We start from the raw sequence: 17,129 nt of genomic DNA on the forward strand, positions 1-17,129 counted from the left end.
ATCTAGGATAGGAATTTACTATCTTCCCAGCTGATGCACCATAAAGATCACTGGGATTTTTATTCTTACCTGTAGCTGAACCATCCCACTTGTGTTGTTTTCTTTGATTAAAATGTAAACTCCTTAAGAGCAAGGATTTGTTTTTTATTTCTATCCCCAAAACAAAGCATAGTACTCAATAAATGCTTTTTTCATTCACTCCTTCATAGACTTTCTAAGCAATAAAGATATAAACTCAACATGATCACAGAGTGTTATTCTAAATTGGAGTTACAGCCTACTTGATAATAACTTATTTAAAAGTTTTGTATTAATATTCATTGGAGAGATGGATTTGTAGTTTTCTGTTTTATTTCTCCCTGGATTAGGTAACAAGACTATATTTGTATTGTATAAAGAGATTGGAAGATAACTTTCTAATTTTTACATATGGGTTATGTAGTATTGGAATTATTTGTTCTTTGCATGTTTGATAGAATTCACTTGTAAATCTACCTAGCTCTTGGGTTCCCTTTTCTCTTTTCTTTTGACAGGTAATTTGTCACTTGTTCAATTTTTTTTATTGTATTATTTAAATATTCTTTAAAATTATATAAATACTGCTTATTTAATATTCTAATTTTTGTTAATTTGCCTGTAGATATTCATCTCTTTATTGCATGTTATCAGGTTTTTTGCATATAATTGGGGGAAAATACTTTCTCATAATTCTTGATTTAATTATTATGAGTTTTAAAAAAGTTTTTTACATGGAAAATTTTTTTTCTTCCTTTTGAAAATTCAAAACAGTTGTTTATATGTTTTATTAGTTTTTTTTAAATAGCTTACTTTCACTGATCAATGATCTTTTTGCTTTCAATTTAATCTCTCCTGTAATCTTTATAATTTCTAGATTGTTATATAATTGAGAACTTTGTATTTGTTGTTCAAGTTTTGACTTTGCATGCCAACTCATTGATTTGCTCTTTCTTTTTTGTTAATAATTGTGTTTAGAGACATAACTTTTACCTTCAGAATTGTTTTATGCTGAACATCAAAAATTTTGTTGTATTGTTTCATTCTTATGATTATCTTTGATGAACTCTCCTATTCCTTCTAAAATTTATTCTTTTAATCCATAAATTCTTTAAAATTGTTTTTCACTTCCCAAATACTAATTCTATATTCACTATATATCATTCTTTGGATCACTATGATCAATTAATGTTATATTTAATATTTCTTTTGTGTATTTTTGGTAAATTCTTTAGGTCCCCCAATCAATTTTTTTTGTGAAGATTTTTTTGTATAGCTGACAAATATGTAAATTTCTTTCTATTTCCAGTCAGCAAGCACCAAAGTTCAATCATCTCTAATTTTCTAAGGTCCTATTCAGGTCCTTTCCTTATTTTTCATTTATCTTTTGATTAGACTTAATCTAAGTTTGAAAAGGGCATAATATAATCTTCCACAATTAATCATTGCTACTATTTCTCCTACAAGTTGCTTAACTTTTCCTTTATGTACTTAGATGCTATACTACTAACTACATACAAAATAAGTATTTAAATAGATTCATAATGGTACTTTTTACCATAATGTCATTTCCCTGCTCACATCTTCTCTCTGTCTCTCTCTGTCTCTGTCTCTCTCTGTCTTTCTCTCTCTCTCTCTGTCTCTCTCTCTCTGTCTCTGTCTCTCTCTGTCTCTCTCTCTCTGTCTCTCTCTCTCTCTGTCTCTCTCTCTCTCTCTCTCTCTCTCTGTCTCTGTCTCTCTCTGTCTGTCTCTGTGTATCTGAAATCATGTTTGCTCTGGTTTGTTTTTTTTTTTTAGTTTGGTTGAAACAAAAGATTTTGCTATTGTTATTTATTTTGATTACAAGTAAATCTTTGCGTGGAAATGTTCTGGTAAACAATATCTAGTTGGATCCTGCTTTTTAATTAGCTCTATAATCCTCTTTCATTTTATTGGTGAGTTATCCAGTTCACATTCATAATTAAATTTTTTAATTGTGTATTTCCCTCCATTCTATTCTCTTGTATCTATTCTTCTTTTTTCTCATAATTTCCCTTTACAAAGAAGATTATAAAAATGAAGCAGGATGCTTGACATTATGATTTTGTAAGTGAAACTCCTTATTTAGTCTTTTTTGCAACTTGTCTTTCTCTTTACCCTACTTTTGGTTTCTGTTTAAAAAAAAAAAAAAACTTTTTTCTTTCCTTATAAATCCTCTTTTTAAATTCTTTCCTCCAATATTTGAGTTTGTTTGGCTTCTGATTATTCCTTTGACCTGCACTCCTAGAATGCTTTCTATATCTGTCTTTTTCTTGCTTCTATAGTGACAGGTAGATAGAATAGTATATATAGCACTGAACCTGGAGTTAGGAAAAATCCAGTTCAAATCTGTCTTTAAATGTTTTCTAACTGAGTGACTCTGGAATAGTAACTTCTGTCTGTTTGTTTCTTCAAGTGTAAATTGAGATTCATTATATCCCATCTCCTAGGGTTGTGAAAATCAATTCAGATAATATTTGTAAAGCACCAAATACAGTTCTTATCATATAATAGATGTTTAACAAAGGTTTCTTCCCTTTCCTTCACTCTTCTGCTCCCCAACTATTACCTTTTAAAATTTAATGTATTTCTATACTGAAATCTCTAATTATGTTCAATATTTCTTCATCTGAATCAGAAATGACCTTCACATGTCTTCCTTCTTCCCATTCCTTTCTCTATTTTTATGTACTCTTTTTCTTATGCATTTCTATTATACAAAAATGATTTTCTTCCTTGGTATGGTCCTCCATTCCTCCCATTTTTCTTTTGCTAAGATTATTAAAATAGAATAAAATTATACACAGATTCTTTGTCTTTTAAAAAAATTAATAATATTTTATTTCTCCCCAATTACATGTTTAAACAGTTTAACATTAAAAAGTTTCGGGGTTCAAATTCTATCTTTCCTTCCTCATTCTCCTCACTCCCTGAGATACTAGCAATCTTTATATATATAATACATGTGCAACATTTCCACATAAATGGTCTTGTACAAGAATATTCAAACAAGGAAAAGAAGGAAAGAAGGAAGTAAGGAAGGAAAAAAGAAAGAAAAATTTTATAGTTTTGAGAAGACAGTTGTTTCTTATCTCCCTATTAACTTGTAAACAGCTCATCTCTACATACTCCCTTTCACTTAAATTTAAACATGTAAAAAGTCATATATAGCTTTCTATATTTCTCTTGGTGCACTTATCCTTTTTGCAAATTCTTTGAAATTTTCTTTCTCAAAAATTAGGTACACATTAGAATATTGCCAAATTTCTTTTTGTTGCCTATGTTAAATCCCAAGCTTCGGTGTTCACTTCCTATTCCTCAATCCACGAAACTATCACATAAGTTTTCCCTTTGTTTTCATGTTATTGTTATGAGTCATAAGAGTAGAGGTCCTGAATAAAATCTCCCCCATTTGTTTCTCTCTTTAGAGGATGAAATTAACATTAAAAGAAGTCAAAAAAGTATTAGCTGCTTTGAATTTTGGCAGGGAGACCACTAGCAGATGTCTGGTTCCTAGTTATTACATCCCGCCTCTGTGCCAGCCTTGTGATTTATTTCCTATACTTATAATGTGTTTTATTTATTTTTGTCCAGGTTTACTTCAGTCCAACAATAAAATTGCTTCATAACCCAATATATGCCATATTTCTTCATTCTCTCCCAGCAGTTTTTAATTTTTCTGTTACTTTGGAATTAAGTATACCTTTCTAGTGCTTTATTCCAGTCAATGGAGTTCCTAAGTGTCACTGACACCTACAAAGCCAAATTGCTTCCTAGAATTAACATCTCTAATTTATTTTGTTTGTTAGTCATACTTCAGGCACTTATCAGCTCTTATCTGAACTACTGCAATAGCCTTTTCTGATTCAAACTTCTTTATCCAATTCATTCTCCACATTGCTTCCAAAGTGATTTTCCTACAGGATAGGTCTGACCATATCATCATTTAATAATAATAATGATGATGGTTTTGCTAATGTTTTTCCAGAGCACTAGCTATGTTCCAGGCACTGTGCTAAGTTCTTTATAAACATTATTTCATTTCTTCCTAGGGACAATCCTAGGTACATGGGACCTTGTTCCCATATACATGTCCCTAGGGACATGTTCCTAGGGACAACAAATAGGGTTCATGACATGTCTCAAGATCACATAGTCAGGTTCTGAGCCTGGATTTGAATTTGAGGCCAGCCAGTCTATCTACTGCATCATTACTTTTCCAGTAAACTAGCTTCCTCCTCACTAAACTCTATTCCCTATTTCTCTAGAAGAATTTATAAACTCCTATTTGACATTTAAAGCCTTTAATAACTTGACTTCAGGTTATTTTTCCAGTTTTGTTATAAATTATTCCCTTTCATGAATTCAAGATTACACAAAAATTTGTCTTTCCTGACTGTTCCTCCTACATGCTGCTCTCAATGGTATTATAATCGAATAAGGGAAAATGGCATGTTGATACTGGGTGCTCTTCCTTTTTCCTTTGCATTTACTCTGTATTTCCCAAGACTAGAATGCATTGCCTTATAACATCCATCCCTTAGACTTTCTAGTTTCCTCCAAAGCATAGTTCAAACACTAACTTCTATATGAAACTTTTCTATCTCCCCCACCTTCTCCTTGCTAATGCTTTCCTTTCACAATATGTATTTTGTATTAATCTAATGTATTGAGCAAAAGTTCAAATAGAATTCCTAGAAGAAATCAAGCAATACAATATTTTTATAAATAAAATGAGAGGATAGAGAAAATAATTTAAAAAGAAGTGACATCTATAGAAGACATAATAAGAAAGGGCATTAACAACTTGACATAAGAGGTACATACTTTGTTCAAACAAAGTTTCTTAAAACTAGCAAGGACTAAATAGAAGCCATGAACTCCATGAAGCAACAAGAAATATTAAAATGAATTTTTTTTTAAAAAGAGAGAAAGAGAAGAGAATATAAGCACCCCTTCCTCACTTCCCATGCCACTAGCAGCCAGGCTGTCCTAGTAGATCCAAGGACATCACACAGACTTACATCAAAACTCTTCCCTACATCTTGGTCTTGCCTCTCTCTTTCCAGTGCCATATTTTCCCGTGGAAATTAGTTGGGGCCTCAGTAGCCAGTTTAGATACATCATTTTAGGATCAAAAGCCTGCTTGGGTCTAAAGACTAAAAGCTCTGAACTTTTAGTGCCGGTCTAAAGAACTGAGAAAAAAGAGCAAGTAGAACAGGTCAGTAGAATAGTTATGAAGTTGTGAAGTATTCCACCAAATCTGAGGGAAGAGCACATCTAGTTGTATCAGATCTGACAACTCAACAATCAGCTGGACAGAGACCTAGGCTGATGAACCATGAACTGCCCAGTGTGGGAAGAGGCTGAGATGTTTTTGATCCAGCTTCAAAAGAAATTCCAGTGTTAGGGGACTGAGTTAGAAGTGAGCAATAAGGAAAATAAAGGGGTAATAGAGAAAACTGAAAGCACCAAAAATTTCAGGAAGAAGGAAATTCAAAGACCCTAAATATAAGTAGATGAATCAATAGAAGGAATTATGGCCTCCAGAATTAGTAAACACATTCAGAAATCTAAGAATAAATACTGAAAAGGAAAAAAGGGAAATAATCCAGTATGATTAAACAGAGGATACTGTGAATTTAAAGAGAACATGGAACTAACATGCTTGAGTGGTTTAAAAGAAAAATGAGAATCATGAAAATGTTATTTAAGTCCTACAGAGCAAAAATATTGCAATATTCTGAAATGGGAAACAAAAGATAACAATAGATTGGTAATGCAAATATCTACTCATCAAGGACAATTTAGAAGAGAAGCAAAAGACAATTACATTATAAAAATATAGATAGGCTTTATTAGCAAAACATATGATCTTGAAGGCAGTATGTTTAGAGACAACTTAAGAATGATATATATATATCTCAGAACAACATGGCAGAACAAAAAACTTTAACATCATAATGAAGGGGGAAAAAATTAAGAGGCCTGCCAGAAGTTATACATAAATAAAATGAAATTCTAATTAAAAGAATTCAGATTCCAGGAAACAAAATCCAAGGTTGCAGATTCCACACGTGATAATTAAATTGAACAATTCAATTCATATACAAATTCTACCAGTTATCAGGAGAAAAACTTCAAATAAAAAGTCATATTCAAATCCTCACCTATGAGGAAATGAAGAGGGAATGGAATGAATTCTTTTCCTTTTTTTTTTTTGGGGGGGAGGAATTTAAGGGTTAAGTGACTTGTCGTCCATGGTATCAAAGGCCAGTTTTGAACTCAGGTGATCCTGACTCCAGGGCCAAGGCCAGTGCTCTATTCATTGTGCCATCTAGCTGCCCTAAATAAGGTGTTTCTAAGTAGCAATGGTGTTCAGAATGCAGTCCAAGGGGACTTATCTTTTATATCTGAGCTTAACTATATAGAACAAAAGATGAATGTTTAATAATTAAGAAAAACTTGAAATATTTTTATAAAGAAAACTAGAACTGAGAAGATTATTTCCTTCTAGAACACCCCAAATAACAGGAATACAGAAAGAGTAAATACTGTGCAGTAGCCAATGATAGATAGCAATAGCTATGGAGTGATAACTGAGAACCCCTTAAGAGGCTTTTTTTTTTTTTTTAATGTATGGGAAGAATCAAGGGTGTGATGGAAATCTGATTGAGGCAACAATGATGAGGCAGAAAGGAGCGTTATGGACAGAATCTGGCGACATCCTGACCACTGGTGAATCAATACTTCTTTGTGTGGTTACCTTACCACATGGGAAAGAACATAAAAGAGGGAAAGGGGAACAGGGGCATGGAAAAGATTGTGTAATGTGCCAGGGTCAAATCAAGAGCTAACAATAAAGGGAAGTTGATTTTTATGGTGTCAGAAAGAGAAAATCCTACGGGGGGGGGGGGGTGGGATTAGGTAAAAAGGAGAGGTAATGTTGAAAAAGGTGGTGGAAGGAAGGAGGTTTTACTTTGTATGTGGGAGGGGATTCTCACTAGAGAATGCTTTTATGGATGAAAAGAAATGGGAGAGCATGAGGACGAGAAAGACATTTTTAAAGACAAATGTAGACAAAAAGGTCAATAGGATGGAGTTTATATCAGTACTGGAGAAGGATCTTTACCACTGAGTATATCTTTCTGATGTCTGTAATCATTGACATTGTTCTGGGAGTAAGGCGTGATGGAAAAAGGGAATCCATGGGGGGTAAGTTCTACAAGGTAGTCATAAAGCAGAGAATGAGGGTCTAGAGTAAATAGAATGCAAAGATGAATAAGGAAGAGAATGAAAAAAGTCCTTTTTAGAAAGGGGCACAAAATGAAATTCTAAAAGGAAACTAATAAAGAAAACTAGCTGAAGTGGGCGAAAAAGATGAGGAAGAATTATATAACCAAATAAAAGCAGAATAGAAAAAGGAACTAATAAAACCTTTAGGGGAAAGAGGTAACAAATAAAAAGAAGGGTTCAAGGATGAGACGAAGAAACTCAATGGGAACTGGGCTATCCTGAGAGATAGATAGAGTGAGAGAGGAGAGAGAAAGAGACAGATAGAGACAGAAAAAGACAGAGAGAGAGAGAGAGAGAGAGAGAGAGAGAAATATTGAGATTAAAGCATAATACTGTGTTTACAGCAGAAGATGGGGAGGGGGTATTTATAAGTTGAATGTTGCCCTATTTCAGGATCTCGGGAAGATACTAGAGACCTGACAGTTTTTAGGGCTTCCAAAATTTTCCTCATTCAGGGAAAAGTGATTAATTCCCCTCTGATCTGAGCTCTGCACGTTCCTGGCCTCATTTGGGTCTAAGAACAGTAGAATGCTTTTTATCAATTCAGCCCTGATTATTAAACTAGATACCTCTGCCAGCTCAGAGTGATATAACTGCACTGATTCCTGCTCTTGTTATTTTTTTGTGGGCTTCGAAGTGGCCTAGATGTTGCTGAAAGATAGACTGATTTGCTGGTAGGGTCTGAACCACACAGCTGTTTCTTGCTTCTGAACTTATTCAGGACTCCCCTGGCTAGGAATATCACCCTAGCACAAATCCTCATTTTAATCCCTTGGATTTGTTATTCAGAACTGGGGAGAAGACAGCAAAGCTGACAATTTGTTACCTGTTTCTGCACCTTACGTGCAGTGAACTGGGATAGCTCTGAAATCTTTTTTTGCTGTGGATGGTAGAAGGTTCCACTTTCACAGCCCTGGTCCATAATGTTTGCTGACCTCTTTGTTTCCCTATATCTTGTCTGGATAAATTACTCATGGAGAATTTTTATGTATTTTTCTATCAGGATTTAGTTTGGTGCATTTTGTTTCTTCTCTTTCTCGCTCTCTGTCTCTTTCTCTGTGTGTATGTGTATGTGTCTATCTGTCTCTCTCTCTCTCTCTCTCTCTCTCTCTCCCTCTCCCTCTCTGTCTCTCTTTGTGTCTGTTTGTCTGTCTGTCTCTGTCTCTTTCTCTGAAGGATATTAATAGAGGTTAAGTGGCTTGCCCAAGGTCACACAGTTAGTGTTTGAGGCAGATTTGAATTTATGTTCTCCTGACTTTAGGGTCATTGCTCTATCCACTGCACTACCTAACTGCCCTCATGATGTATTTTCTAAATATTTTTGGAGGAGTCTTCTTTTGTGTGTGTGTGTGTGTGTGTGTGGTGGTGATAGGGGAAGGGAGAGGAGCTCATTGAACTGCTTTCTGTTATTCTGTCATTTTTCACAGTTAAAACTTAATAGACCATGTAAATTGATTGATTTATGAATCTTAGGCTGAGACTTTTTTTTTTTACTTGGGGGAAGAGAGAGTATTCTTTTTTCTTGAATTTTGTCTCCTGTACACTTCTAGTTGTCTCAACCACTATTCTTTTTACATTGTTGCTATTCTCAGTGATATCTAACTTTCCTCTCAGATCCCTCATCTTCTCTTCCTTCATCTACTCCTTTTCAAATCATTCTGCTTACCTTTCTCCTTGAGTTTTCCTTAAGAATAAATCTTTCTTCATACTGTCTTCTACTCTTAGCTTTGTCTTTTTTTCTACTTCAGGTTGAAACTATTTCTTCAAAGACAGTGCAAAACTATGGAAAGAGCTCTAGACTAGTAAATTAAAGGTTTGGGGTTTCAATCTTTCCTTTTTAGTGTATTGCCTATAAAATTGGCAATACTTGCCAATTGGTGCCTATAAGGCAAATCACTTGACCTCATTCAAATTAGGTTAGTTTTTTCCTTAAAAGGCATTGATACTCGCCCAGCAATTGATCATCTCCTCAGCCTAAAATCTCAGGCTGTTGACATCCTTTCCTAAATGCTATATAGACACTGATGCTTGATGGGTAGAAAATGACCAGGAATATAGGGAAAGGAACTACTTACCTCAGCTACTCAATGTGTTCTCATTTCATATTGTTGCTGCTATGGCTAAGTAAATGTTCTATTGTTAACCACTGAATAACTTTCGAATATCTCATTTGATTACAGTATTAAATGTGAACTGCTAGATACTAAAGGTAAAGTTCCTTTGACTCATAGCTATTCTCTTTAACTCTCCTCTATCTTAAACCACCTACTTTATCCAATCCAGACTTTTTTTCTCTCTTGATAAATTTATTGTATTAAACCACACTTTCTGTCTATCTCTGTCTCTTTCCCTCCCTCCCTTTTTGCCTCTCCTTCCTTCTTCCCGCCCTCCCTTTTTCTCCTTCCCTCCCTCTTTTTTCTTCCCTTCTTCTCTCCTTGTTTCCTTTCCTCTCTTTCTTCCTTTTCTCTCCTTTCTCTCCTCTCTCTCTCCTCACCCCTCTCCCCTCTCCCCCACCTCTCTCCGCCCACCCTTTCTTCTCTCAGGGTTCTAGCATCTCTACTAGACAGAGTTATTTATTGACTTTTTAGGCCTGTCCTCAAAAGGACAGTTACAATCTTTTCCCACTATCAGTCATTGGCTTGGTTAGGTGATACTCTGCCTTTTTTAGCTAGTGTACTGCAGAAATATTTCAACTAGGGCAGCAAACCTTAACTTAACTTTGGCAAAAGTTCTGACTCTCTCAGCTCTAAAGTAGTTTTTCACCTCTATGCAGGAGATAGGAAAGGTCTTTCCTCTCTTAATTGATAATTTTTTTCTTAGCTCAAATCTCCTTCCTTCTATGAACTATTCCTAGTTTCCTTTGAGCAATTTATTTCACTTAATTTCATTTCATATTCCTTTGTGAATCTTATGAATTAATGAATATATAAGGCATTTAATAAATGCCTTATATATTCATTAATTCATATGTGCTGCACTTGATGGATACAAATGAAAAAAGGATACAAATAAAAAAGATGATCCCTTGCGAAGCCCTCATTTCATGGGGAAAATAACACATGTGAAAGATTTCAACTGAAAGTTTGGTGGAAAGATCCATGATCCTTAGGATTCAGCAGCAAAACAGATATTAATGCCTTTTTAATATCATTTTCACTAATAAAGTGATATTAATTTCTGATATTTAACCATTTGACAGTGCCAAAGATTTTGCTATCAAAAAATTTTCTTTTCTGAATCTTCAGTAGCTGGGACTGTGAACAATGATTTCAATGCAGTCTATGTCCTCTTCCTAAACAATTGAGGTATTCAAATTTCCTCCCATTTTTCGGGTAGAGAATGCCTATAGTACAATTCATACCACTTAGCTTAACATCTTATTCTAAGAAGAGACAAAACTAATAGAAGCTGGAAAACAGAATTGGAATATCCAATTCTGTTCAAATTATAAACAATCTTTGAATACACAGGCTAACGGAGAGGATCTGTGCAGATCATGCAAAACAAGATCATAACAGAATAGTTTCAGATTGCCTATTTTATAATGATTTCTTAACATTTAGACCAGAATTTGAATTTGTCTTATCTTCAAGAAATTTATAATATTTAAACCAAATATTGAATCCTAATATATTTTCCCATGTTTCCCCTATTTAGCTAGGAATAAATCTTTTTGTGGAAATAAATACTTCTAACAGCAATGGGGACCATTGTTTCCTAAGTAGATCCCTTACACAAAGTACTTGGGTCACATGCATTTTTTTCTTTCTTTTTTTTTTTAATATTCTTTTTATTTTAAATTTTGAGTTTCAAGTTTTCTTCCTCCTTCCCACCCATTGAAAAGGCAAACACATTATATATATATTTTCATATTGACCAAATTACAAAAGAAAATAAACACACAGAAATAGGAGAAAAATAGTAAACAAACAAAAAAAAGTTTCAATCTGACATGCATTTTTTTTTTAAAAAAAAATTATAGCTAAAAAGAACAATTTATAATTTGAGAAAAGAACTAATAGACATTAAAAAGTTGGAGTTTGACCTTATGTCTTGAAGATGAAGCTGACTCCCCACTATAGCTGTCAGATTAAAAAAACCTTGAAGTCTTGTAACTTAATAGCAATAGATAAGAACACTTTTCTTTAAATGGAATTGTAACCTTCTTCCACACTAACTATTCCAGGTCATTGTAATCAGTGAGTAGGTTCCTATCATGGAAATGGAATATTTATCATATGATCAACAGTACTCATACAAGCAATATTATGTCCAGATTATGTTATTGCCATTAAACTTCATCTAGATCTTATCAAGATGACCTGATGATATTAGGGCCCCTACTTTCAGATCATACTTTTCTACATCTTACACAAAAGAAACTCCCTATCAATCAATATTTTATTAGTGCTCCATGTGTCACAAGAGATTCCTCTGTCCTCCTCACCCAGGAACGCCTGTTGGGGGATACTGAGAATATAACACAATAGCCTGGCAGTGCTAGTCCAGACTCTCCACATTATTGTGTGGAAATTGTGGTAGCTCAATATTAGTTGGTATTTCTGTCTTGTAAATAATGTATTCAAGTGATAGATTCATCATGGAAAATCCTCAGTATATTTAAATCACTTCCAAAACCAAAAGATCTTTGAGTTACTGCTCATACAAGAATATAATTTCATATTGTTAGTGATCAATAATATCCTCATAAAAATGGTCCTTTTCATCCTACATACTAGCTCCCCTGGAGCACTTTGATATGTTTTGGCTGTAATCTTGTACCTTTATAATTTCTCATCCCATCTCACATCAGATTGTGGAGTCACATATGTCAGAATGTTCTTTTCCCTTATTTTGTTTTAGGGTAAAATTCATATCTATATTGCTTTCCAGCTCTAATTGGATGGCTAGTCAGAGATGACTATTTCAGTCCTTCTGTCTAGTTATCAGTCCTTTCACTAATTGGAAGAACAGTATTTCTAGTGTTATACTTCTTATCACCATGTAGCCCTTATAGACATATAGAGTTCTGCAATAACAATTTGACTCACCAATCCATCTGAAACCTCCCCTGCCACTCAACCCTTGTTTTCACTCTCAAGTGCCTTCTTGTGCTCATCTCCTACAGTATGGTGCCAGTGATAGATGGCTACCTGGGGAAGCTGGAGGCCAACTGGAAGAGTCTGAATGGAGTCCCCTGGCACATGATCTGTTTCTTCCGGGCTGCTTGAAAAAATTTCTCTTTGATTTGGAAGCTGTGGATCTTGGCAACCATATTTCTGGGTGAGTTTAACCTGCTGTTCCTCTCTGGTGTTTTCCTATGGATTCTAGTATTTTGTACTTTGTACTTTTGTACTTTTTTTTTTTTGGACTTTTACTTTTTGGACAATTTTATTTTATGAGTGAAAAGAACAATAAAAAGATTTTAAACTTGATATCTACTGCTACTGTCCCCTGGCTAAAATGTTCTGCTTCCTTGCTACCTCCTAGATTCCCTTGTTTCCTTCAAGACTCAATTGAAATTTCACTGCTATAGAAGATCTTTCCTAGTCTTTTCCTTCACCACCAGCTGCTAATCACTTCTTTAAGAGATTCTTTTTATACAGTGTGTGTGTATCTGCATAGTCATTAGAATGTGGAAACAGGAACTATGTTTTTGCCTTTTTTGTATCTTCTGCATTTAGCACAGTGTCTGTTATACAGTAAGTTTCTAAATGCTTGTTAACTGAATGAATGACTACAAGTGCTAGAAAACCAGAAACTGAGATTACAGTCTATTTGTCAGTAAATGTCCCTATATAGTTTTCCAGTACTTCCTTTGCTGTCTTGTTGTATGTCGTTCCTTGAAGAGATCATGACTGATTTTTAAAAAAATATATTTTACATATCAAAAAGACTATCACCCTTAGGAATGAGAAATTAATAAAAAAAAATACTAGTGAAAAACAAATGCTAATTTTCTTTTGTTGCTTTCACTACCACCCCCAGATTCATAGATAAAATTCTATTTGAACTATTTCTTGAATATATCCTAAATGTTCCAAAGATATTATGAAGCTATTTGAAGATCTGCAACATACTGCATTACATTATCTTCATAATTTGGTTAATAATTTGATATACTGCAATGTATTATGTCATTCCCCAACTGTTGGACCTCCACCCAATTTCTAGTTATTTGCTACTACCCAAAGGACTGCTACAAACATTTTTGCACATGTGGGTCCTTTTCCCTCTTTTATGAGCTCTTTGGGACACAGATCCAGTAGAGACACTGCTGGATCAATCAAAGGATATGCACAGTGTGATAGTCCTTAGGATATAGTTCCAAATTGCTCTCCTGAATGGTTGAATCAGTTCATAACTCCACCAACAATGCATTCATATCCCAGTTTTTCCATATCCCCTCCAACATTCATCAATATCTTTTCCTGTCTTCTTAGCCAGTCTGAGAGATGTGTAGTGATACCTCAGAGTTGTCTTAATTTACATTTCTCTAATTAATAGTGATTTAGAGCTTTTTTCAAATGACTAGAAAAGGCTTTCGTTTTTTCATCTGAAAATTGTCTGTTCATGTCCTTTGATGGCTTATTAATTTGGGAATTATTTCTGTATGTTTTAGAAATGAAATCTGTATCAGAAACACTGGATGTAAAAATTTTTTTTCTAGCTTCTCTTACTTTTCTTAATCTTAGCTGCATTGGTTTTCTTTGTGAAAAATGTTCTTAATTTAATGTAATTAAAATTATTCATTTTGGATTTCATAATGTTCTCTAGTTCTTCTTTGGTCATATATTCCTTCTTTCTCCACAGATTTGAAAGGTAGACTATCCCTTGTTCTCCTAATTTGCTTATACCTTTTGAACCCATTTATCTTGTACAGGATATAAGATGTTGGTCACTACCTAGTTTCTGTCTTACTATTTTCCAATTTTTCCGGCAGATAATGTGTTTACTATTTTCCAGGTTTTTTTTTTTAAGCAATATTTATCAAATGGTGAATTATTATTTCAGAAGCTGAAGTCTTTGGGTTGATCAAACTTTAGATTACAATAGTCACTATTATGTCTTGTGAACCTAATCTATTCCACTAATCCACTACTCTATTTTTTTTTCCTGAGGCAATTGGGGTTAAGTGACTTGCCCAAGGTCACATAGGTAGGAAGTGTTAAGTGTCACTATTCTATTTCTTAGCCAGTACCAAATGGTTTTGATGACTGCTGTTTTATAATATACTTTTAGTTAGATACACCTAGGCAACATTCCTTTACATTTTGAATAAGTAGATTAATTTAGGTAGAATTGTCATTTTTATTATATTAGCTTGGCCTACTCATGAATATTTGATATACTTCTAATTGTTTAGATCTAATTTTATTTGTGTGAAAAATGTTTTATAATTCTGTTAATATAGTTCCTGACTTTGTTTTGGCAGGTAGACTCCCAAAATATATCTACAGTTATTTTAAATGGGATTTCTCTTTCTATCTCTTGCTGTTGGCCTTTGTTGGTAGAAATGCTGATTTATGTGTGTTATTTTATATATATCCTGCAACTTTGCTAAAGCTGTTAATTGTTTCTAGTAATTTTTTAGTTGATTCTCTAAGATTCTCTAAATATACTGTCATATCATCTGCAAAGAGTGATAGCTTTATTTTGTCATTATCTACTCTAATCCCTTCAATTTTTTTTTTAATGTTAAAGCTAACATTTTTGGTACAATATTGAATAATAATAGTGACTATCTTGTTTCACACCTGATCTTATTGGGAATGGTTCCAGTTTATACCCATAACATATGATGTTTGCTACTTACTTTAAGGAAAATTCCATTTAACCCTATGCTCTCTAGTGTTTTTTAATAGAAATGGGTGTTTTGCCAAATGCTTTTTCTGCATCTGAGATAATCATATGATTTCTGTTAGTGTGATTATTGATATGGTCAACTATGCTGATAGTTTTCCTAATAAACCAGGAAATCAGCCCTGCATTACTGGTATAAATCCCTCTTGGCTATAATGCATTATCCTGGTGATAAGTTGCAGTAATCTCTTTGCTAATTTTTATATCAATATTCAGTAGGAAATTTGGTCTATAATTTTCTTTCTCTGTTTTGGCCCTTCCTGAGTTAGGTGTTAGACCATATTGTGTCATAGAAGGAATTTGGCAGGACTCCTTCTCCAGTTTTTCCAAATCATTTATGAAGTAATAGAATTAATTGATATCTATTTCTTTAATAATAGATTTTTATTTTCAAAATATATGCATAGATAGTTCTCAACATTTATCCTCGCAAAACCTTGTATTCTAAATTTTTATTCTCCCCCTACTCCCTCCTTTAGACAGCAATATCCAATTAGGTTAATCCTATTATCCAATATAGGTTAAACACATGCAATTCTTTTGTACTTATTTCTACATTTATCATGCTGCACAAGACAAATCAGATCAAAAAAGAAAAAAAAATGAGAAAGAAAATAAAACAAACAGTAACAAAAAAGGTGAAAATACTATTTTGTGACCCACACTTAGGCCCCACAGTCTTCTCTGTGAATACAGAGTACTCTCTCCATCACAATTCAATTGGATTTGGCCTGAATTACCTCACTGTTGAAAAGAGTCACATGCATCAGGTTGATCATCATATAATCTTGTTGCTGTGCATAACTTTCTCTTGGTTCTACTTCACTTAGCAGAAGTTCATGTAAATCTCTCCAGGTCTTTCTGAAATCATCCTGCTGATCATTTCTTAAAGAAAAATAATGTTCCTTAACCTTCATATACCATAACTTATTCTGACGATGGGTATCCACTTAATTTCCAGTTCCTTGCCACTACAAAAAAAGGCTACTATAAACATTTTTGCACATTTCCCTTTCTTATGATTTCTTTGGGATACAGACCCAGTAAAGAGACTGTTGGTCAAAAGACATGCACAGTTTGATAGTCTTTAGGGGATAGTTCCATATTGATCTCCAGAATAGTTGGATTCAATTCAAAACTCCATCAACAAAGTATTCGGGTCCCAGTTTCTTCAATCCCTTCCAACATTTATCATTATCTTTTCCTATTATCCTAACCAATATAAGAAGTGTGTGGTGGTACCTCAGAGTTGTCTTAATTCACATTTCTCTCATCAGTAGTGATTTTAAGCATTTTTTCATGTGATTAGAAATGATTTTAATTTTTTGATTTGAAAATGGTTCGTATCCTTTGATTACTTATCAATTGGTAATGACTCATATTCTTATGAGTTCTGTATTTATTTTAGAAATGAGGCCTTTTTAAGAATCTTTGGATGTAAAATTTTCCCCCAGTTTTCAGCTCCCCTTCTAATTTTGCTGCATTGATTTTGTTTGTATAAAATCTTTTTAATTTAATATAATCAAACTAATCCACTTACCATCTCATAATGTTCTCTAGTCCTTCTTTAGCTATTTCTGCATTTGCCTGTGAGAGTTTCATACCCTAATATATGGTTAATTTTTGTGTAGGTGCCATGCACTACTGAGAAAAAGGTATATTCCTTTCTTTCCTTATTCAAATTTCTTCAAAAGTCTTATCATACTTAACTTTTCCAAAACTCTATTCATTTCTCTAATTTCTTTCTTATTTGGTTAGATTTATCTAGTTCTGATAGAGATTGAGATCCTCTACTAATATAACTTTGTTGTCTATTTCTTCTTGCAACTCACTTTATATGTTTAGTATTGATATTACTATTATTATATCTATGGTACCTTTTAGCAATATGTAGTTTTCTTCATTATCTATTTTAATTAGACATATCATATTTTAAG

The 17,129-nt window shown here is 33.6% G+C and overlaps 1 protein-coding gene across 4 annotated transcripts in view; it reads left to right on the forward strand.

The window, feature by feature from the left end:
• Nucleotides 1–17,129, forward strand: part of MAPK10 (mitogen-activated protein kinase 10) — a 174,204-nt gene that overhangs the window by 24,158 nt on the left and 132,917 nt on the right. For all 4 annotated transcript variants that reach the window (XM_051967700.1, XM_051967699.1, XM_051967698.1 and 1 more), the window contains exon 2: nt 12,458–12,612. The gene's annotated coding sequence lies outside the window, so the exon portion shown is untranslated. The remainder of the gene's footprint in view (nt 1–12,457; nt 12,613–17,129) is intronic.

Source organism: Antechinus flavipes, chromosome 6, assembly GCF_016432865.1.
Source record: "Antechinus flavipes isolate AdamAnt ecotype Samford, QLD, Australia chromosome 6, AdamAnt_v2, whole genome shotgun sequence".
NCBI classification, from domain to species: Eukaryota; Metazoa; Chordata; class Mammalia; order Dasyuromorphia; family Dasyuridae; genus Antechinus; species Antechinus flavipes.